General features: G+C 50.4%; 1 protein-coding gene across 9 annotated transcripts in view; it reads left to right on the top strand.

Moving 5' to 3' along the window:
- LOC123761056 (RNA binding protein fox-1 homolog 3) overlaps positions 1–20,661 on the top strand; it is a 454,578-nt gene that overhangs the window by 261,266 nt on the left and 172,651 nt on the right. For 3 of the 9 annotated variants that reach the window (XM_045746930.2, XM_045746937.2, XM_045746935.2), the window contains exon 1: positions 9,594–9,802. The exons of 1 other annotated variant lie outside the window; for it this stretch is intronic. The gene's annotated coding sequence lies outside the window, so the exon portion shown is untranslated. Of the gene's footprint in view, positions 1–9,590; positions 9,803–20,661 lie in introns of those variants that run through there. 5 more of the 9 variants (XM_045746927.2, XM_045746938.2, XM_045746929.2 and 2 more) reach the window with 4 other exon arrangements.

Raw genomic sequence — 20,661 nt, 5'->3', positions numbered from 1 at the left:
ATGTCCAACCCGCGCTTGAAACAATCAGAAAAAAGATACGTTGCTACCGTGTTATGGAGTATTGAAGCCAAGACTGCCGTGACACTTGCTGTTGTATACTGTGAAGGAACCAGAGACGGCCAGGCGCCGCTCTCACTTTATTCACAAGGGCGAAAATTCTTGCTAACTGGTAAGCCAAAGTTGCCATACTATACAGAATAAAGTTGCCGCACTGGATAAAATAGACTAAAGTTGTCATACTAGATGGAATAGACTGAAGTTGTTGTAGTAGTCAGGATAGACTAATGTTGCCATAGTCAGGGTAGACTAATGTTGCCATAGTCAGGATAGACTAATGTTGCCTTACTAGACAATAAATTGAAATTGCCAGACTGGTCAAGATTGACTAAAGTTGCCATATTGGTCAGAATATATTAGTCGCGATAAGACATCTCTGGCATTATAGACAATGTCAGAGTCCAAGACATTCACCAGTTGCCATACAAGAGAGGCCCGGGAGGTTCTGGAGGTTGCCAGTTGCCATACAAGAGAGGCCCGGGAGGTCCCGGGTCTTCAAGACTGTGCCGGCTGCCGCCAGGAGCCCCGACACGCCCAGGAATCTTTACAGTCCAATGTCTAGGGAAGAGGAATGTAATTAACTATTCCCCAAACTAGTTTGCGGTGCAGTACGACTGCTAAAATGTTTTTTTAATTAATGTTAGTTTTAATTTTCGGGATTTTGGGTAACTGTGCACCAGTCACCTTCAGACGCGGACATACATTTTGACATGCAGGCGATGAGTCACAATAACGTGGCTGAAGTATGTTGACCAGACCACACACTAGAAGTTGAAGGGACGACGACGTTTCGGTCCGTCCTGGACCGAAATCAATCGACTTGAGAATGGTCCAGGACGGACCGAAACGTCGTCGTCCCTTCAACTTCTAGTGTGTGGTTTGGTCAACATACATTTTGACAGTTCATTTCGAAAATCCTGATAGATCTTTGTGGTTGGTGGTACATTAATGATGATATTAACATGAATTTACCAGAGATCCACCATCTCCAGTGGTCTCGACGGGGACAGCAAGCCGACGGCTTGTCAACGGCCCCTCCATCTCGTTATTCCCTGTTTTCTAAGGATTCTTTTCTCAAAAATTTTTAAACAGGAGTAATTAATGGTTTTTGCATTTACGACTTCAGCGGGTAGGTGATGCCATGGGTTTATTAGCCTGTGGGTGAAATAGCATCTCCTGTTTTCAGTCCTACATTGAGACTCTGGAAACATACTGTAATGTACATGTTTGTTTCTACATGTGTGTGACCTGCCATTATGTGCAGCTGCTGTTGAACTTCCAGGAAGGCTGTTAGAAGTGCAATAGCGGTGCTCGGGCTCAGCTTGAAGGCAGTAGATGGCAAATTTTTGTCATTGTGTAAGAGAGAGAGAGAGAGAGAGAGAGAGAGAGAGAGAGAGAGAGAGAGAGAGAGAGAGAGAGAGAGAGAGAGAGAGAGTGAGAGTGAGAGTCGACTGTGGTCCTGCAGATAACAAAGAAATGAAGGAATTGGCCCACAAACCACGCAAGAGAATTGTTTCGTCTTCCTCCAATATTAGCTGTTATTAATTAAATGGCAGTTTTCCAAGGGTTCTGGACTCTGCAAGACGTGGTCTGGAACCTCCCGCCCTCCTTCCTTCCCTTCCTTCCTTCCCTCCTTCCTTTCCTCCTTCCTTCCCTCCAACCATCCATCCTCGCAAGAAGAAAACTGAAAACCCTGGGTTTTCGTGGGTTCCTTTGGTGATGGTCTAGCCAGAGTGGCGCTCTGACTGGTTGGTCTGGCAGGTCCGACCAGAGTGGCGCCCTGATTGGTTGGTCTGGCTGGTCCGGCCAGGGTGGCGCCCTGACTGGTTGGTCTGGCTGGTCCGGCCAGGGTGGCGCCCTGACTGGTTGGTCTGGCTGGTCCGGCCAGGGTGGCGTCCTGACTGGTTGGTCTGGCTGGTCCGGCCAGGGTGGCGCCCTGACTGGTTGGTCTGGCTGGTCCGGCCAGGGTGGCGCCCTGACTGGTCCGGCCAGAGTGGCGCCCTGACTGGTTGGTCTGGCTGGTCCGGCCAGGTTGGCGCCCTGACTGGTTGGTCTGACTGGTACCATCGGTGTGCTGGTCATTGTTACTCGTAGGTTACTTCACATGTTACCCATCTTGATGTGACTCATCGGTTGTGAGTCCAAGTCAGGTGTGATTCTTAGTTTTTGAGTCTTCGCCAGAGATTGTTGTACTTCACCCACAGTCAGAGATTGTAGGTAGCCTAAGGCCAGGAAGAGGTCACACTATATATATATATATATATATATATATATACATATATATATATATATATATATATATATATATATATATATATATATAAGCGTTAAACACTCAGGCTCAGACTTTTTAGTTACCTAAAACATTTCAAATTAGACGCTTGTTAAATCTCGGGAACGGGGTTGCCCGCTGACCAGCATTTAGTCTGCAGGAAGATCTGTTGTGTGCGGTGCTCCGGCTGTATCCGACTTTATCCTTATTTAATTGAATCAACGGTAATGGCTGGTAATAGATAAAATAATGGGAGCAGCGTATTATGAGATCTGCGTCTCCTATCCTGGTGAAGTAATAGATGTCTCTCCCCCTCCCAGTACAGGGTAATAAGAGATGTCTCCCCCGACCCTTCTCTCGTCCTAATAAGAGATATCTCGCCCCTCTCTCGTCCTAATAAGAGATATCTCTCCCCTCTCTCGTCCTAATAAGAGATATCTCTCCCCTCTCTCGTCCTAATAAGAGATATCTCTCCCCTCTCTCGTCTTAATAAGAGATATCTCTCCCCTCTCTCGTCCTAATAAGAGATATCTCTCCCCTCTCTCGTCCTAATAAGAGATATCTCTCCCCTCTCTCGTCCTAATAAGAGATATCTCTCCCCTCTCTCGTCCTAATAAGAGATATCTCCCCTCTCTCGTCCTAATAAGAGATATCTCTCCCCTCTCTCGTCCTAATAAGAGATATCTCTCCCCTCTCTCGTCCTAATAAGAGATATCTCTCCCCTCTCTCGTCCTAATAAGAGATATCTCTCCCCTCTCTCGTCCTAATAAGAGATATCTCTTCCCTCTCTCGTCCTAATAAGAGATATCTCCCCTCTCTCGGCCTAATAAGAGATATCTCCCCTCTCTCGTCCTAATAAGAGATATCTCTCCCCTCTCTCGTCCTAATAAGAGATATCTCTTCCCTCTCTCGTCCTAATAAGAGATATCTCTCCCCTCTCTCATCCCCCTGGCTCCTCCCCCCTTCCATCTCACTGCTTTAATGGATCGGCGGGAAATGTTTAGGAAAACTTGCATCCCATTATTTTACAAGGCGGCCCCATTAGTGGAGTTTTTACCCGTGGGTCTTAGTACACTTTTTACCTCTTAGGTCTGTAATGAGATTATGTATGTCTTGTAGACAAGACTGGTACAGTACCCAAGGGTATACCAGGTAGACAAGTCTGGTACAGTACCCAGGGGTATACCAGGTAGTCAAGACGGGTACAGTACCCAGGGGTATACCTTGTAGACAAGACGGGTACAGTAAGGGTATTGACACCTTTGGAACACTGCTATCGTAGTGACCCAACGACCCGGAGAGTAGTTGTGTTACTTATAAAGCCTCTCCATCTGAGCTAAACAAATTAAGAAACTAAAAAGTGTTCTATTCACAGGGAATAACCCCGTGTTGTTTTGATGAGCCACAGAGCTTGTCTCTTCCGGTTTAAGTCTTCATGTTGGAGAGTCGCGCTAAACATATATTTTTTACCCAAAGGTTAGATGAATATGGTGTTCATACGGCGCCAGTGCCGTTGTTACTGTACCCCAGGAAATAATTGATCAATCATTGCATATGACCAATTAGCGCTCTCCCCTAATTAGTGCATTCTTATTACCCCAAAAACCTCCAGTTAAAACAATATGTTGAGTGACAATAGGGTTTATGTACAAAATATATACTTTGTTAATTGTACTCACCTAATTGTGCTTGCGGGGGTTGAGCTTGCAAGCACAATTAGGTGAGTACACACCCAGTTTTACACAGTTTTAACACTCACACAGTTTGTGTGTGTGTGTGTGTGTGTGTGTGTGTGTGTGTGTGTGTGTGTGTGTGAGCGCCGCTCTTCCTGGCTCACGTTGTTAACTTGTCGTAAAAGGAGACAACTTCAAGTCAGCTGAAGGGTCACATTGTTTCCATTATGGAAAATAATTTTTAAGAATTTTCAACATTCAGAAAATGTAAATGGTAATGTGAAATTTGTATATAATATATAAACAGCCTAGGATTCCGCATTAGGGAAAATTATCTCGCCTAATACGTCGCATTTGTTACGGTATCTACAAATCCGTCAAGAATGCGACATTTTATTAAAAATTAAACCACTGCAGTATTGACGTTTTCTATACAATGGCCTAGATGTTACGTGGACCACTTAGGGTCGTACGTTTCTGGTCAGGGTAAACAGTTGCATTTTTTACGGATTGTCAGTTGGAGAGAACGACTTAGCATGATGGTACTCTTGTGGTAATTATATATTATAGTTTTTGGCTTAAAATTATGAATCTATTTGAATTTATTTAAATGAAATACTCAAGTTCCACTTGAGTATTTCATGCGCATACGCATATAATATGCGTATGCGCATCGTGAATGTGTTATTTTCCTCTGGTTTGTTTCTTTACATGAAAATGATTAATGTTGCATCAGAGTATTTGCTCCAGTATGATAAGCGCTATCAGGAGTTACCCTTGAAGGCGCTCGCAACTTTCAGGCTCCTCTGGAGATGTTTTTTGTGGGGAGTCTTGTGAGTGTGGTGGTGGAGTCTTGTGTGGTGGTGGTGGAGTCTTGTGTGGTGGTGGTGGTGGAGTCTTGTGTGGTGGTGGTGGTGGAGTCTTGTGTGGTGGTGGTGGAGTCTTGTGTGGTGGTGGTGGTGGAGTCTTGTGTGGTGGTGGTGGTGGAGTCTTGTGTGGTGGTGGTGGAGTCTTGTGTGTGTGGTGGTGGTGGAGTCTTGTGTGGTGGTGGTGGAGTCTTGTGTGTGTGGTGGTGGTGGAGTCTTGTGTGGTGGTGGTGGAGTCTTGTGTGTGTGGTGGTGGTGGAGTCTTGTGTGGTGGTGGTGGTGTCTTGTGTGGTGGTGGTGGTGTCTTGTGTGGTGGTGGTGGAGTCTTGTGTGGTGGTAGTGGTGTCTTGTGTGGTGGTGGTGGAGTCTTGTGTGGTGGTAGTGGTGTCTTGTGTGGTGGTGGTGGTGTCTTGTGTGGTGGTGGTGGTGTCTTGTGTGGTGGTAGTGGTGTCTTGTGTGGTGGTAGTGGTGTCTTGTGTGGTGGTGGTGGTGTCTTGTGTGGTGGTGGTGGTGTCTTGTGTGGTGGTGGTGGTGTCTTGTGTGGTGGTAGTGGTGTCTTGTGTGGTGGTGGTGGAGTCTTGTGTGGTGGTGGTGGAGTCTTGTGTGGTGCTGGTGGTGTCTTGTGTGGTGGTGGTGGAGTCTTGTGTGGTGGTGGTGGTGTCTTGTGTGGTGGTGGTGGTGTCTTGTGTGGTGGTGGTGGTGTTTTGTGTGGTGGTGGTGGAGTCTTGTGTGGTGGTGGTGGAGTCTTGTGTGTGTGGTGGTAGTGGAGTCTTGTGTGGTGGTGGTGGAGTCTTGTGTGGTGGTGGTGAAGTCTTGTGTGGTGGTGGTGGAGTCTTGTGTGGTGGTGGTGGTGTCTTGTGTGGTGGTGGTGAAGTCTTGTGTGGTGGTGGTGGTGTCTTGTGTGGTGGTGGTGGAGTCTTGTGTGGTGGTGGTGGTGTCTTGTGTGGTGGTGGTGGAGTCTTGTGTGGTGGTGGTGGTGTCTTGTGTGGTGGTGGTGAAGTCTTGTGTGGTGGTGGTGGAGTCTTGTGTGGTGGTGGTGAAGTCTTGTGTGGTGGTGGTGGTGTCTTGTGTGGTGGTGGTGGAGTCTTGTGTGGTGGTGGTGAAGTCTTGTGTGGTGGTGGTGGTGTCTTGTGTGGTGGTGGTGGTGTCTTGTGTGGTGGTGGTGGTGTCTTGTGTGGTGGTGGTGGAGTCTTGTGTGGTGGTGGTGAAGTCTTGTGTGGTGCTGGTGAAGTCTTGTGTGGTGGTGGTGAAGTCTTGTGTGGTGCTGGTGAAGTCTTGTGTGGTGGTGGCGAAGTCTTGTGTGGTGCTGGTGAAGTCTCATGGTGTACCAGGTGAGGGAGCAGGGTGATGGTGTTCCTAGTGAAGAAGCAGACCACATAACCTTCTAGGATAACTCTGCTCTTGTGCCTTCATAACATATCTCCTCTCACGGGCTCATCATCCCACACACCTGTAATAACACTTCCTCTGTTCCTAAATTCACTGCCGCCTCATATTAAACCACTACCTGGATAACAAATAAAACAGGATTAAAAGAATATGTTTTGGCTTGATGCGAGGGACTCTGAACCTACTTTATAAACCATGGGGACTTGTTGGGTGAAAGTGAAAGAAAGCATTTGTTTAATGAAGAATTGAAGGCGAGTAGATGGTCTGTGGCATCTACCTAGAGTGGAGTAGATGGCCCCTGATATCTACCTGGAGGAGGCTGACGTAAACAAGGAACTCTGGGTCGATGAACATGGCTACAGCTCCAAAATTGCCTCATTAGATACGGAAGTGTGAATGGTGTAATGGCCGGCTTACGGCAGCCATCCCAACACTCCTGGCCCCCACCTCGACGGCTGCACGGTGAAGACTGTATGTTTGCAGTGATGGTGGGTGGTGGTGATGGACCAGCCAGTGATGGTGGTGATGGACCAGCCAGTGATGGTGGTGATGGACCAGCCAGTGATGGTGGTGATGGACCAGCCAGTGATGGTGGTGATGGACCAGCCAGTGATGGTGGTGATGGACCAGCCAGTGATGGTGGTGATGGACCAGCCAGTGATGGTGGTGATGGACCAGCCAGTGATGGTGGTGATGTGTCAGCCGGTGATGGGCGTGGGGGGGGGGGGGGCGTGGTGATGGGGAGAAGCATGGGTGGTTGGGTTTTTAGGCAGTATTCAGAGATCGTTGGCCGCCATGTTGTCGCGTGTCCGCTCGCCCGCTCGTCTCTCCGAGTGTTCCTGGCACGGTCGTAAGCTGGTCTTACGACCCTCAGTTACGTTAAGCCTCGCGACGAACGGCGGAACTCCTTCCGTGTGTAGTTTTATCGACGCAGTGCCACTGTGGCCAGTTGATTGGTAGTTGAGAGGCGGGGCTAAAGAGCCGTAGCTCAACCCACCCAAATACAATGTAATACAGTACAAGCTCTGCTGTACTATAGCTAGTACACATACCCATAAATATGTTACAATAATTACGTCCTGGAGATGTGCTGGTCGTCCTGGGGGTGTGCTGGTCGTCCTGAGGGTGTGTTGGTCGTCCTGGGGGTGTGTTGGTCGTCCTGGGGATGTGCAGGTCGTCCTGGGGGTGTGCTGGTCGTCCTGGGGATGTGCTGGTCGTCCTGGGGATGTGCTGGTCGTCCTGGGGATGTGCTGGTCGTCCTGAGGGTGTGCTGGTCGTCCTGGGGGTGTGCTGGTCGTCCTGGGGATGTGTTGGTCGTCCTGGGGGTGTGCTGGTCGTCCTGGGGGTGTGTTGGTCTTCCTGGGGATGTGCTGGTCGTCCTGGGGATGTGCTGGTCGTCCTAGGGATGTGCTGATCGTCCTGGGGATGTGCTGGTCGTTCTGGGGATGTGCTGGTCGTTCTGGGTATGTGCTGGTCGTTCTGGGATGTGCTGGTCGTCCTGGGGATGTGCTGGTCGTACTGGGGGTGTGTTAATCGTCGTGGGGATGTGCTGGTCGTCCTGGGGGTGTGCTGGTCGTCCTGGGGGGTGTGTTGGTCGTCCTGGGGGTGAGTTGGTCGTCCTGGGGATGCGCTGGTCGTCCTGAGGATGTGTTGGTCGTCCTGGGGGTGTGCTGGTCGTCCTGGGGGTGTGCTGGTCGTCCTGGGGGGTGTGTTGGTCGTCCTGGGGGTGTGCAGGTCGTCCTGGGGGTGTGCTGGTCGTCCTGGGGGGTGTGTTGGTCGTCCTGGGGATGTGCTGGTCGTCCTGGGGGGTGTGTTGGTCGTCCTGGGGGTGTGCAGGTCGTCCTGGGGGTGTGCTGGTCGTCCTGGGGGGTGTGTTGGTCGTCCTGGGGGTGTGCAGGTCGTCCTGGGGGTGTGCTGGTCGTCCTGGGGGTGTGTTGGTCGTCCTGGGGGTGTGCTGGTCGTCCTGGGGATGTGCTGGTCGTCCTGGGGATGTGCTGGTCGTCCTGGGGATGTGCTGGTCGTCCTGGGGATGTGCTGGTCGTCCTGGGGGTGTGCTGGCCGTCCTTGGGGGTGTGCTGGTCGTCCTGGGGGTGTGCTGGTCGTCCTGGGGATGTGCTGGTCGTCCTGGGGTGTGCTGGCCGTCCTTGGGGGTGTGCTGGTCGTCCTGGGGGTGTGCTGGTCGTCATGGGGGTGTGCTGGTCGTCCTATGGGTGTGCTGGTCGTCCTGCGGTCATCCTTGGGGTGTGCTGGTCGTCCTGGGGATGTGCTGGTCGTCCTGGGGATGTGCTGGTCGTCCTGGGGTGTGCTGGTCGTCCTGGGGTCATCCTTGGGGGCGTGCTGGTCGTCCTGGGGGTGTGCTAGTCGTCCTGCGGTCATCCTTGGGGGTGTGCTGGTCGTCCTGGGGATGTGCTGGTCGTCCTGGGGTCATCCTTGGTGGTGTGCTGGTCGTACTTATTCTATAAGATCAACAATGCCAGCAATACGGTCATATTTAACCACACACACACACTAACACATATATACCGTATATATATATATATATATATATATATATATATATATATATATATATATATATATATATATATATATATATATATATATATATATATATATATATATATATACAAACACACACACACACACACACACACCAGTACCTCATCATCTGTGCTGGGGTCCACACATCTCTGGGAATGGGAAGATCCTTGGTGGTACCTCTCGCAGCATCTCTGTTGCTCCTCGTACAAATGTTGCCAGTTGAAACCCACATTTACTATTTCTCTTTGGAAGTCACTAAAATTCAGATGTAATGATTTGTTTAAAGATGAGGTTTAAATTTAAATTATAAGATAAATGTACTTTTATCGTTCACTAAACAATCACCATTTTGTGATGTGTTGGATAATTTTTTTATTATTAAGGCATCATGCTGGTGTGATGCCTATTATTCTTTAATATTTATTATTACATTGAAGGATGTTTTTGTGCTCTCCATATTGTAATTAATGGTATCCTTTCTTCATTACTGTGACTTACAGCTAAAAACATCCAAGCAAGCCAGTTGGATACAGATTTTTGGAATGATGCCGACTGCTTCGTAAGGTTATCCGTGCCAACTGCGCTGCCTGTGTACGAGTCACTCATCATCTACACAAAACTTTGTATATTTTCCATATATAATAATGCTTGCTGTATTTCAGACTAATATATGATATTGTCCTTCTTAATTGCACGTTAATATAGAAAGCCGTACTAAAAGAAACTTTAAAATTGGAAGAATTGTGTTATATTGTGGCCCTACTTGCGCGAGCGGAGGGAGTGTGGTGCGTTCATTGATCGGGTGAGTGGAGCTCCCTCCGCCAGTGACTGTACTCAGTGTGTTGTGTGCAGCCACGATCTGTGTCCCTCAATACTCACCCTCTAGTCTTGCCACTACTTCGTGGCTCGGTTTTATTTCGTGACGTTCATAGTAAACCGGCAAACTGTGGGCTTCCAGCGTATTCCCCCTGCCACCGCAGGTACCCCCCGCCGCCTACTATCCAGTAAGTATTCAACAATTTTGGAATCGCAATGCGTCAGAGTAGGCAGTCCGCCAGCCTGGCCACGGCCCTCTCCATACCCTGGCTTCACAGAAATAAAGCCCTCGATCCCAAGTTATGGAAAATGGCTAACTTGGAAATGTGCAGTGTTAATGAAGTTTACTTTTGCCGTTATAAATGCAAATAGTAATGGCAAAATTTGTTCTGGCAAAGACTCCGTGATGCGCACGAGCAGTTTGCGAGGTTTTTTGTTATATCTACCAGAGTAATAGTAACGGAATATATTGAGACAGTGTTCTCTGATGTTTACATGATCGCAGTGAAGCCACTAGATTTCCTGTGTGTTCCTAGTGAAGGAAGGTGGCGAGGTGCAGGCGCCTTGGTGCAACCCGACACGCCACTCGCCACATCCACATTCCTCTCCATTAACTTGTGGGTCGCCCTCTACACTTTCATGATGCATTTGGATAATACTATAAGTGACGTACAAAGATATTTGCTTCTGTGATAGAATTGGAAAATGTAAATGAGCTGCCAATGTTTACAAGTATGAGGAAAAAACCACGTCAGCAACCATGGAAATTACCATCCCAGTGATACTTTTGTAAAGGAACTTGTAGAATTACTTTGACAGACCAATAAATCTTGTGTAACTTGTTTAATGGTTGCAACCTTTACCCTGTCAAATTCGAGGCTAACCACTAATTTGCTATCGGGTACTGAGATTTTTGTTATATAGTTGTTACGATCGAATTTCAGCTATCGTATATATATTATTGTTTGTTTTATTTTACACAATATCTGACTATCTTAAACTACCGTGTAAGAAAGGGGCCGCGAGATCTTTGTGAACAGTAAAGTGATGTGTGCAGTATTGAACGCAAAACTTGTAGCGTGAGTACTGGCGGTGTGGCGAGGCGTGTTTGGTGGGGGCTGGAGAGGCGTGTTTGGTGGGGAAGGAGCTGGCGAAGAGTGGAGTGTTCGGTGGGGCTGGGGAGGCGTGTTTGGTGGGGCTGGCGAGGCGTGTTTGGTGGGGGCTGTGGAAGAGTATTTGGTGGGGGAGAAGCTGGGGAGGAGTGTTTGGTAGGGAAGGAGCTGGCGAGGCGTGTTTGGTGGGGCTGGGGCTGGCGAGGAGAGTGGTGGGACTCCCTGGGACCCACGCCACAGCCAGCACTCCACGCCGCGGGCCACACGCACCCACCCCTCCCGTCACACACCCTCCCTTGTCCTGCTCCGCTCGCCCGCCAAACCCTCCCGGCAGCTCCACTCCATGGCGTGTTTGTTCACAGTCAGGACTTGTGTGAGAGTTTGTGTATCAGATGCCTCTGTGGTAACCACAGCTACAGGATGATCGCTATCACCATTAATGTACATGATGTTGTCTAATCTAATATTAATTTATGCTGAATTGTATTTGTCTCTTGCATTTCGTCCTCGGCATGATAGCTAGACCGCGGGGAAGGTTAGGGCTACTGGATTGTGGTGCCCTGAGCCCTGACCTGTTGACCTGACCTCACCTCAGTGCCCCCAACCCACTTAGCGACCTACTCTTGGAACAGCATCCACGATGATAAATTGTCGGTATCCGCCACTTTTTCATGTTTCATTAGTGTGTTTTTCTTTATATTGTAATTATTAATTCGGTATCATTGTGGCCAAATTGAGTATTAAGGTTAATATTGATTTGATGGATCTTCATATCCAACAGATGCGACATCTGTTGGATATGAAGATCCATACCGCACAATTGTGTTGTAAATACTCGTAGGAAACTTACGCGACTGAACGTTCGTTTTTTTCAAGGTCGAAAGTTCGGCTTTGTGCTGTATTTCCTCCATTACAGTGGCAGATTAATAATTTATCAATAGTTGGTATAACAAATGATTTATATAACTAGGCCTATTCCAATCCCCATTCATATATATGTACATTCACCAGAATCTTTTCTTACGGTAATATTTATCATAAGTGTTCTTGCACATTGGGATCATGGTTACACTTACGTTATAATAAATACTTTTATGATGGCGTATCCAGCACCCATCCTGAGCATCCGTGAAGTCTTGTCAGCGAACACGGCACAGTAGCCTACTATGCCCACTGTCAGGCTTAGCCACCCGCCAGGCAGTAACTACTTTCACTACCCATGTAACCTGTGCTCTGCCTCTCGCTAGTACTCTACAACTTTTGAAAATCAACTACTTGAAAATCTACACCCCACCACCCACTGTCAATACTACCCCTACACCCCACCACCCACTGTCAATACTACCCCTACACTCACTGTCAATACTACCCCTACACTCACTGTCAATACTACCCCTACACTCACTGTCAATACTACCCCTACACTCACTGTCAATACTACCCCTACACCCACTGTCAATACTACCCCTACACCCACTGTCAATACTACCCCTACACCCCCCACCGTCAATACTACCCCTACACCCCACCACCCACTGTCAACACTACCCCTACATCCCACCACCCACTGTCTATGTTGCTAACTTTCACACATTAACTGGACTACCACTTACGGACTATACATACCCGTGGCACCTCTTGGGCGGCCTTATCTTCATCAATCAATTAACTGAACTATTGCATTCGTTTGAAGACGAATCTCATCCGATGTCTGAATTATTGAAATCTCAATTTGTATATCAATTCTTGAAGTCATAAATACACTTCAATTCGTTTAAAAGTTGAGGACATTGGTTTGTGCGACACTAAATATTGGCATTTGATATGTATCTATGAATCCTTGTACGGCTAAAAATTGACATGAAGATAATTACATTGCATGAAGATATAAATGATGCACTTAAGAGAATGAGGCGTCTTCATGCACCTGGAGTTGCACTGTACCTGGGGGAGATTTATGGGGGTGGTGCATTTATACGGATCTTCGGGTCACCTGAAAAATGTCCCCATCCCCCCCCCCCCCCCCCCCAAGTTACACATCTACGGCCCAAGTTCGGTGCTACAGTTGTACCAAAGACGGTTCTCAATTTCTTAGTTCATCATAAATTCTTCTTAAAGTTGTGTTATGCGATTTCTCTCTCCCTGTCAATCTTTTAGCTGTCGGTTAGTTTATATACCATTTGATCTGGTCAGCAACTGGATGGGTCAGACCACGACCACGCAACCCTTGACCTTTCAGTAAGTCCTGCATGGTTTGATATCAGTAATATTTATCTTGTCACTTTCCCCATTTAAGAATGTTAACTAAAACAAAAATGAAGCTTAAAGATGACCCGATGTCAAGAGTGGAGGCGCTCACAAGAGCCAGGGATGTAAAGGAAGAGGGTAGTTACAGCCGAACACTTCCTTTGGTCGGTGGGTTTCCGGCAGTTACCCCGGGCGGTGAGGTACCACTGGTGCGGAACAACGCAGCGCCCCCAACTCCATCCAATTCTTTCTCTGGGTTGTTAAGAAAGCAAAGCTGGGAAGTGCTTTAATGGTTATGAAGACAAGTGTGGATATTGTCAGGTCTCGTGCATAGGTTGACCTCGTCAGGCAAGCATGATTGACCGGTGTGAATCACGGGGTTTTAACTCCACTAACTGGCGACCAGCGTTCCAGACGCAACTAATTTTCCTCTTCCGTTGGTGTGCTGCTCTGGCTTCAGGAGCACCGCCTTCCTCCTGCCAATATCACCGCGCCAGCCCCACGCTGTTCTTCACTGTTCTTTGCTCCCGCCATATTTGTTATTGCTCGTCTCAAATGCCATGTTATTTATACATTGTGTGCATTTTTTAACTGTTACTCTTCCATTAAAATCCACTTAAATTTATCACAAATTAATTCAATCTTCAGTGTCTCAAGATTTGTCAAAAAGAATGGGTTGCTAATAGATATTTTAATTTAAAACTAATGCAGGTAATTCTTATGCGATTGTTTTTTGCCTTAATATTGCCGTGTGACTTTTGAAGGCTAGAATGAAATGTTTGGTGAAGGAGACATCGGGTTGCCCTCTCGCACAGAGCACAAGTTTGTTGTCGGGCAGTAACGATACGGCACCCCCCCCCCCCACCCCCAACAACACGCACGCACACCCGCACGCGCGCGCACACACCTGGACACAGGTGGAAACTGAGTACCCAAATGAGCCACAGGGACGTTAGAAAGAACTTTTTCAGTGTCAGAGTAGTTAACAGATGGAATGCATTAGGCAGTGATGTGGTGGAGGCTGACTCCATACACAGTTTCAAATGTAGATATGATAGAGCCCAGTAGGCTCAGGAATCTGTACACCAGTTGATTGACAGTTGAGAGGCGGGACCAAAAAGCCAAAGCTCAACCCCCGCAAGCACAAATAGGTGAGTACACACACACACAATCAGGCAAGAAAGAGAGGGGGTGGGCAGACTGCATATTTTTGGATTGCCAGAAAGCCTTTGACACAGTACCACACAAGAGGCTAGCGAAAAAGTTGGAGATGCAGGCTGGAGTGAAAGGGAAGGTACTCCACTGGATAAAGGAGTGCCTAAGCAACAGAAGACAACGAGTCACTGCGAGGGGTGAGGTCTCCGATTGGCGAGACGTCACAAGTGGAGTCCCGCAGGGGTCAGTCCTTGGACCTATACTGTTTCTAATATATGTAGATGATCTCCCAGAGGGTGTAGACTCGTTTCTCTCAATGTTTGCCGATGATGCAAAAATTATGAGGAGGATTGAAACAGAGGATGATAGTAGGAGGCTACAAGATGACCTAGACAAACTGAATGATTGGTCCAACAAATGGTTGCTAAAGTTCAACCCAAGTAAATGCAAAGTAATGAAACCAGGCGGCCAGACACAGGATACAGAATAGGAGATGAAGTACTTGATGAAACGGACAGAGAAAAAGATCTAGGAGTTGATATCACACCAAACCTGTCTCCTGAAGCCCACATAAAATGAATAACGTCTGCGGCATATGCGAGGCTGGCTAACATCAGAACAACCTTCAGGAACCTGTGTACGGAATCATTCAGAATATTGTACACCATATGTGAGACCAATCTGGATTATGCGGCCCCAGCATGGAGCCCGTACCTTGTTAAGCACAAGACGAAGCTGGAAAAAGTTCAAAGGTATGCCACTAGACTAGTTCCGGAACTAAGAGGCAGGAGTTACGAGGAAAGGCTGCAGGGAAATGCACCTTACGACACGAAGACAGAAGAGTAAGGGGAGATATGATCACTACTTACAAAATCCTCAGGGAAATAGACAGGGTAGACAAGGATAAACTATTCAACACTAGTGGTACGCGAACAAGGGGTACACAGGTGGAAACTTGAGTACCCAAATGAGTCACATGGACGTTAGAACGAACTTTTTCAGTGTCAAACAGGTGGAATGCATTAGGCAGTGACGTGGTGGAGGCTGACTCCATACAGTTTTAAATGTAGATATGATAGAGCCCAGTAGGCTCAGGAATCTGTACACCAGTTTATTAACAGTTGAGAGGAGGGACCAAAGAACCAAAGTTAAACCCCCGCAAGCACAAATAGGTAAGCGCGCACACACGCCTGGACACGCATGTCCCCCCCCCACGCGCGCGCATGCCCCCCCCCCACACGCGCGCATGCCCCCCCACACGCGCGCATGCCCCCCCACACGCGCGCATGCCCCCCCCCACACGCGCGCATGCCCCCCCCACACGCGCGCATGCCCCCCCCCCACACGCGCGCATGCCCCCCCCACACACGCGCGCATGCCCCCCCCACACACGCGCGCATGCCCCCCACACACACGCGCGCATGCCCCCCACACACACGCGCGCATGCCCCCCACACACGCGCGCGCATGCCCCCCCCACACACGCGCGCGCATGCCCCCCCCCCCACACGCGCGCATGCCCCCCCCCACACGCGCGCATGCCCCCCCCCCACACACGCGCGCATGCCCCCCCCACACACGCGCGCATGCCCCCCCCACACGCGCGCGCATGCCCCCCCCACACACGCGCGCGCATGCCCCCCCCCACACGCGCGCATGCCCCCCCCCCCCACACACGCGCGCATGCCCCCCCCCCACACACGCGCGCATGCCCCCCCCCCCACACACGCGCGCATGCCCCCCCCCACACACGCGCGCGCATGCCCCCCCCCACACGCGCGCATGCCCCCCCCCCACACACGCGCGCATGCCCCCCCCCACACACGCGCGCATGCCCCCCCCCACACACGCGCGCATGCCCCCCCACACACACGCGCGCATGCCCCCCCCCCCCACACGCGCGCATGCCCCCCCCCCCACACGCGCGCATGCCCCCCCCCCACACGCGCGCATGCCCCCCCCCCCACACGCGCGCATGCCCCCCCCCCACACGCGCGCGCATGCCCCCCCCACACACGCGCGCATGCCCCCCCCACACACGCGCGCATGCCCCCCCCCCCCACACACGCGCGCATGCCCCCCCCCACACGCGCGCATGCCCCCCCCCCACACGCGCGCATCCCCCCCCCCCACACGCGCGCATGCCCCCCCCCCACACACGCGCGCATGCCCCCCCCCACACACGCGCGCATGCCCCCCCCCACACACGCGCGCATGCCCCCCCCCACACACGCGCGCACGCCCCCCCCCACACGCGCGCACGCCCCCCCCACACGCGCGCATGCCCCCCCCCCACACGCGCGCATGCCCCCCCCCCCACACGCGCGCATGCCCCCCCCACACGCGCGCATGCCCCCCCCACACACGCGCATGCCCCCCCCCCACACGCACGCATGCCCCCCCCCCCACACGCGCGCATGCCCCCCCCCCACACGCGCGCGCATGCCCCCCCCCCACACGCGCGCGCATGCCCCCCCCCCACACGCGCGCGCATGCCCCCCCCACACACGCGCGCGCATGCCCCCCCCCACACGCGCGCATGCCCCCCCCACACGCGCGCATGCCCCCCCCACACGCGCGCATGCCCCCCCCACACGCGCGCATGCCCCCCCCACACGCGCGCATGCCCCCCCACACGCGCGCATGCCGCCGCCCCCCCCCCCACACGCGCGCATGCCGCCGCCCCCCCCACACGCGCGCATGCCGGCCCCCCCCACACGCGCGCATGCCGGCCCCCCCCACACGCGCGCATGCCGGCCCCCCCCCACACGCGCGCATGCCGGCCGCCCCCCCACACGCGCACATGCCGCCCCCCCCACACGCGCGCATGCCGCCCTCCCCCCACACGCGCGCATGCCGCCCTCCCCCCACACGCGCGCATGCCGCCCTCCCCCCACACGCGCGCATGCCGCCCTCCCCCCACACGCGCGCATGCCGCGCCCCCCCACGCGCATGCCGCCCCCCCCACACGCGCGCATGCCGCCCCCCCCACGCGCGCGCATGCCGCCCCCCCCCACGCGCGCGCATGCCGCCCCCCCCCCCCACGCGCGCACGCCGCCCCCCCCCCCCCCACGCGCGCACGCCCCCCCCCCCCCCCACGCTCGCACGCCGCCCCCCCCCCCCACGCGCGCATGCCGCCCCCCCCGGCGCACACGCGCGCCCGCGCCCCCCCCCCCACACACGTGAAATGTTTGATATTAGGCTATGGATTATTTAAATAAACTAAGTCAATGATTCCATTTAGGCCTAATGTAACATGTTTTCAATCTTGAGGTGGACACCCCATAGTTAAACTAATGTAATAAACTAGTTGGGTGATCGTGCTGTAATGACAATTTTCAGCGCATTGCTGATCTGTGGTATTATTAGCAAACAGCTCCATACTCAGATTTATTTTGAGAAAATTATTGTTTTAAATTTAATTTTTAATAAGTAAAAACTCTAGCTTAAGAACAGGAGATAATGACTAGCTTTAGGTATATTGACTTAAATATATGTTGTATACTTGTGGCAGCGTAGTAGATAATTATTATTTCTAGCTTGTTAGAGCAAAGGTCTCGCTTTACGCAGGTCGGTGCTCAATCCCTGTGCTTCCAAGTGGTTGGGTACAATTCCTCCCCCCCCCCCTTTCCCATCCCATGTTGCGATTCAACTCAGTCTATGGTTGAACACTGTTGGAATTGTTAAGAATGATGTCCTTATCCTGCTCCCTCCCAAGTGCTATAGTCGTAATGGCTTGGCGTGCTCTCCTGATAATTTCTGTTCCCTACCTGGAAGTGTTTCTGGTGGTTTGGGTCGAGAGATTAAAGGGTATTGCCTTCACGGAATCTCTGCTTAGAAAATTTAGCCATTACAGGAACTGTTTATCGTGGTAGTTTTTCGGTGATGCTGTACACAAGGTAACTTTTACAAAATTGAGAAATGTGTTGAGATCTGGTGTGGGCATCCTGTCTGTGTAGGGTAATGGGGGTAAACAATTCAAGGGAAAGGGGAGGTTGGTCACCGCGGCTCCACCGCGCCACGGTCGATAACAACTGCTGTTCGCGGGGCATCTGAACCTCATGGTGCAAGGATGCATCAGTCTTATGCAATTCAGGTGCCCCTTTAAGGTTAATATCAGCTCAACTCTGAGCGCCCACCGTAGCCCAACCTGGCTGTGGTGTATATGTGGGCCAGCCACCGGCTCCAAGCACCAGCCTGGGTGGTGGCTGTTGGGAGCCGGTGGCTGAGCGGACAGAACACTGGACGCGTGATCATGTAGTCCCGGGTTCGATCCCGGGCGCCGGCGAGAAACAATGGGCAGTTTCTTTCATCCTGATGCCCCTGTTACCTAGCAGTAAATATGTACCTGGGTGTTAGTTAGCTTAGGGAGCCGGTCGGCCGAGCGGACAGCACGTGGGACTTGTGGTCCTGGGTTCGATCCCAGGCGCTGGCGAGAAAGAATGGGCAGAGTTTCTTTCACCCTATGCCCCTGTTACCTAGCAGTAAAATAGGTACTTGGGTGTTAGCTGTCACGGGCTGCTTCCTGGGGGTGGAGGCCTGGCCGAGGACCGGGCCACGGGGACACTAAAGCCCCGAAATCATCTCAAGATAGCCTGCTTGATACCTGCTTCATGGGGTTCTGGGAGTTCTTCTACTCCCCAAGCCTGGCCTCGGACCGGGCTTGGGGAGTAGAATAACTCTCAGAACCGCATCAAGCAGGTATCAAGCAAGCAGGTTAAACCGGCATCTAACCTATGTAATGCTATACGATATGAAAGAAATGGCGGTGAGCTATATCAATAACAATGCGCAATACGTGAATAAGGACACATTTTTGGTAACAGCGACAGGTATAGGTTGCAGGTGGCTGGATGTCTGTCCAGGGCAATTATTAAGTTATTGTAATTTTTATCTTCGTTACAGAATTTACTTAAGCGTAAAGAATTTTTTTTTGACGAAATAATCCTCTACGAATTGTAACATTAATATAATGGTGGAAAAAAGTTGGATCTTTAAATATAATTTTGGTTATAAGGCTACAAGATTATATTTGTATAAAGTTGTGACGATTCAATAATCACTAGAAGACACGTCACAATCATTAGTCTATTTCATAAGACACTAAACATTTCGGACGCATCCTGGTAACTAAGTTAGCATTTGGTACTGGCCAACAGGATAATGGCGCGAGGTAAGAATGCAGTAACACTGAAACGCTAACCTGTCTGCTTTTGTCGAATTCATCCCTAAATATTGCAGTACCTTTATTTAATTAAGACAGTGCTGCTTCGCGAAGGAAATTTAATCATGTTAACGTCAAGTGCTAGTGATTTATACGTCAAATTTGTGCGCTTTTACCGTACTACTGTATTAAGCGTGCAAACCAATTGATCCATCATAGATACTGATGCACCTTCCGGTTATCTTGAGATGATTTCGGGGCTTTAGTGTCCCCGCGGCCCGGTCCTCGACCAGGCCACCCCCAGGAAGCAGCCCGTGACAGCTGACTAACACCCAGGTACCTATTTTACTGCTAGGTAACAGGGGCATAGGGTGAAAGAAACTCTGCCCATTCTTTCTCGCCGGCGCCCAGGATCGAACCCGGGACCACAGGATCACAAGTCCAGCGTGCTGTCCACTCGGCCGACCGGCTCACCTTAGATAGAAAAAGCACACTTTTTCAATATCCGTATATCCATCAAACTCACTATAATTATACTAATTCGTCCATAGCCTACAAATATAGGTACACTTCGTGTGAGGCCGGATTACCGAGCCCATATACAGAAAGATCCCTTGCTTAATATTTTGTTGGGGTTCATTCAGACAATGTATCTAATGCAAATAACTGGGCTTCATACAACAGATAGCTTCTTTTGCGCCTGAGAAAAGTGTAAAAAGATTTAATCTAACTTTTGAAACAGGGTGTTGACATTAATGTAAGGAAGCAGTCTGCACTTGATAATTTGCTGACAGCACCCAGGAAGGGACGTGGCCAGTGTCTCCCTCAGCATAACTCAGGCATGCTCGCGTTCTAAGGCTATCTGCCATTATTTTGTAACTTATTTCATTTACATCACTCAGTAAGACATTGGAACCCATGTATTTCTATTTACCGAAATATGAGATTTAACTCTTGATATTTTTTAATGCGAAAATTGCCCGATTATATAATGTACATATGTTGTATTTAAAAAAAAGTAAATTAGGCTGTCTCCACTTTGGGGTGTACTCAATGTGCGTCTCTTTCAAATTAATATTTAAATGTCTCAATAGCGCGTGGCTTCCTAGCTGTTGGCGCTTGAAGCTGAGGAAGTTAAGGTTGTCTGATTTAGTTAAGTAGAAACATGTACAGGCAGACTGCAAAGAACGCTATCGCCACTGTTGTACATGAGGGCATTGTGTTGATGAAAAAAAAAGAAAAAATAAATTAAAAGGCTAACGGGAGGTAGAAAGGAGTTCTGGGTAAATTTACTAACGTACCACCAGCGGAAGATAGAAACATGCATGTATTGATTTATAATCCATGCAGATAAACACACAAGCAAACG

Source organism: Procambarus clarkii, chromosome 41, assembly GCF_040958095.1.
Source record: "Procambarus clarkii isolate CNS0578487 chromosome 41, FALCON_Pclarkii_2.0, whole genome shotgun sequence".
Taxonomy (NCBI): Eukaryota; Metazoa; Arthropoda; class Malacostraca; order Decapoda; family Cambaridae; genus Procambarus; species Procambarus clarkii.
Note: the sequence above shows the minus strand (reverse complement) of the source record. Positions and strands in the feature narration are given on the sequence as shown.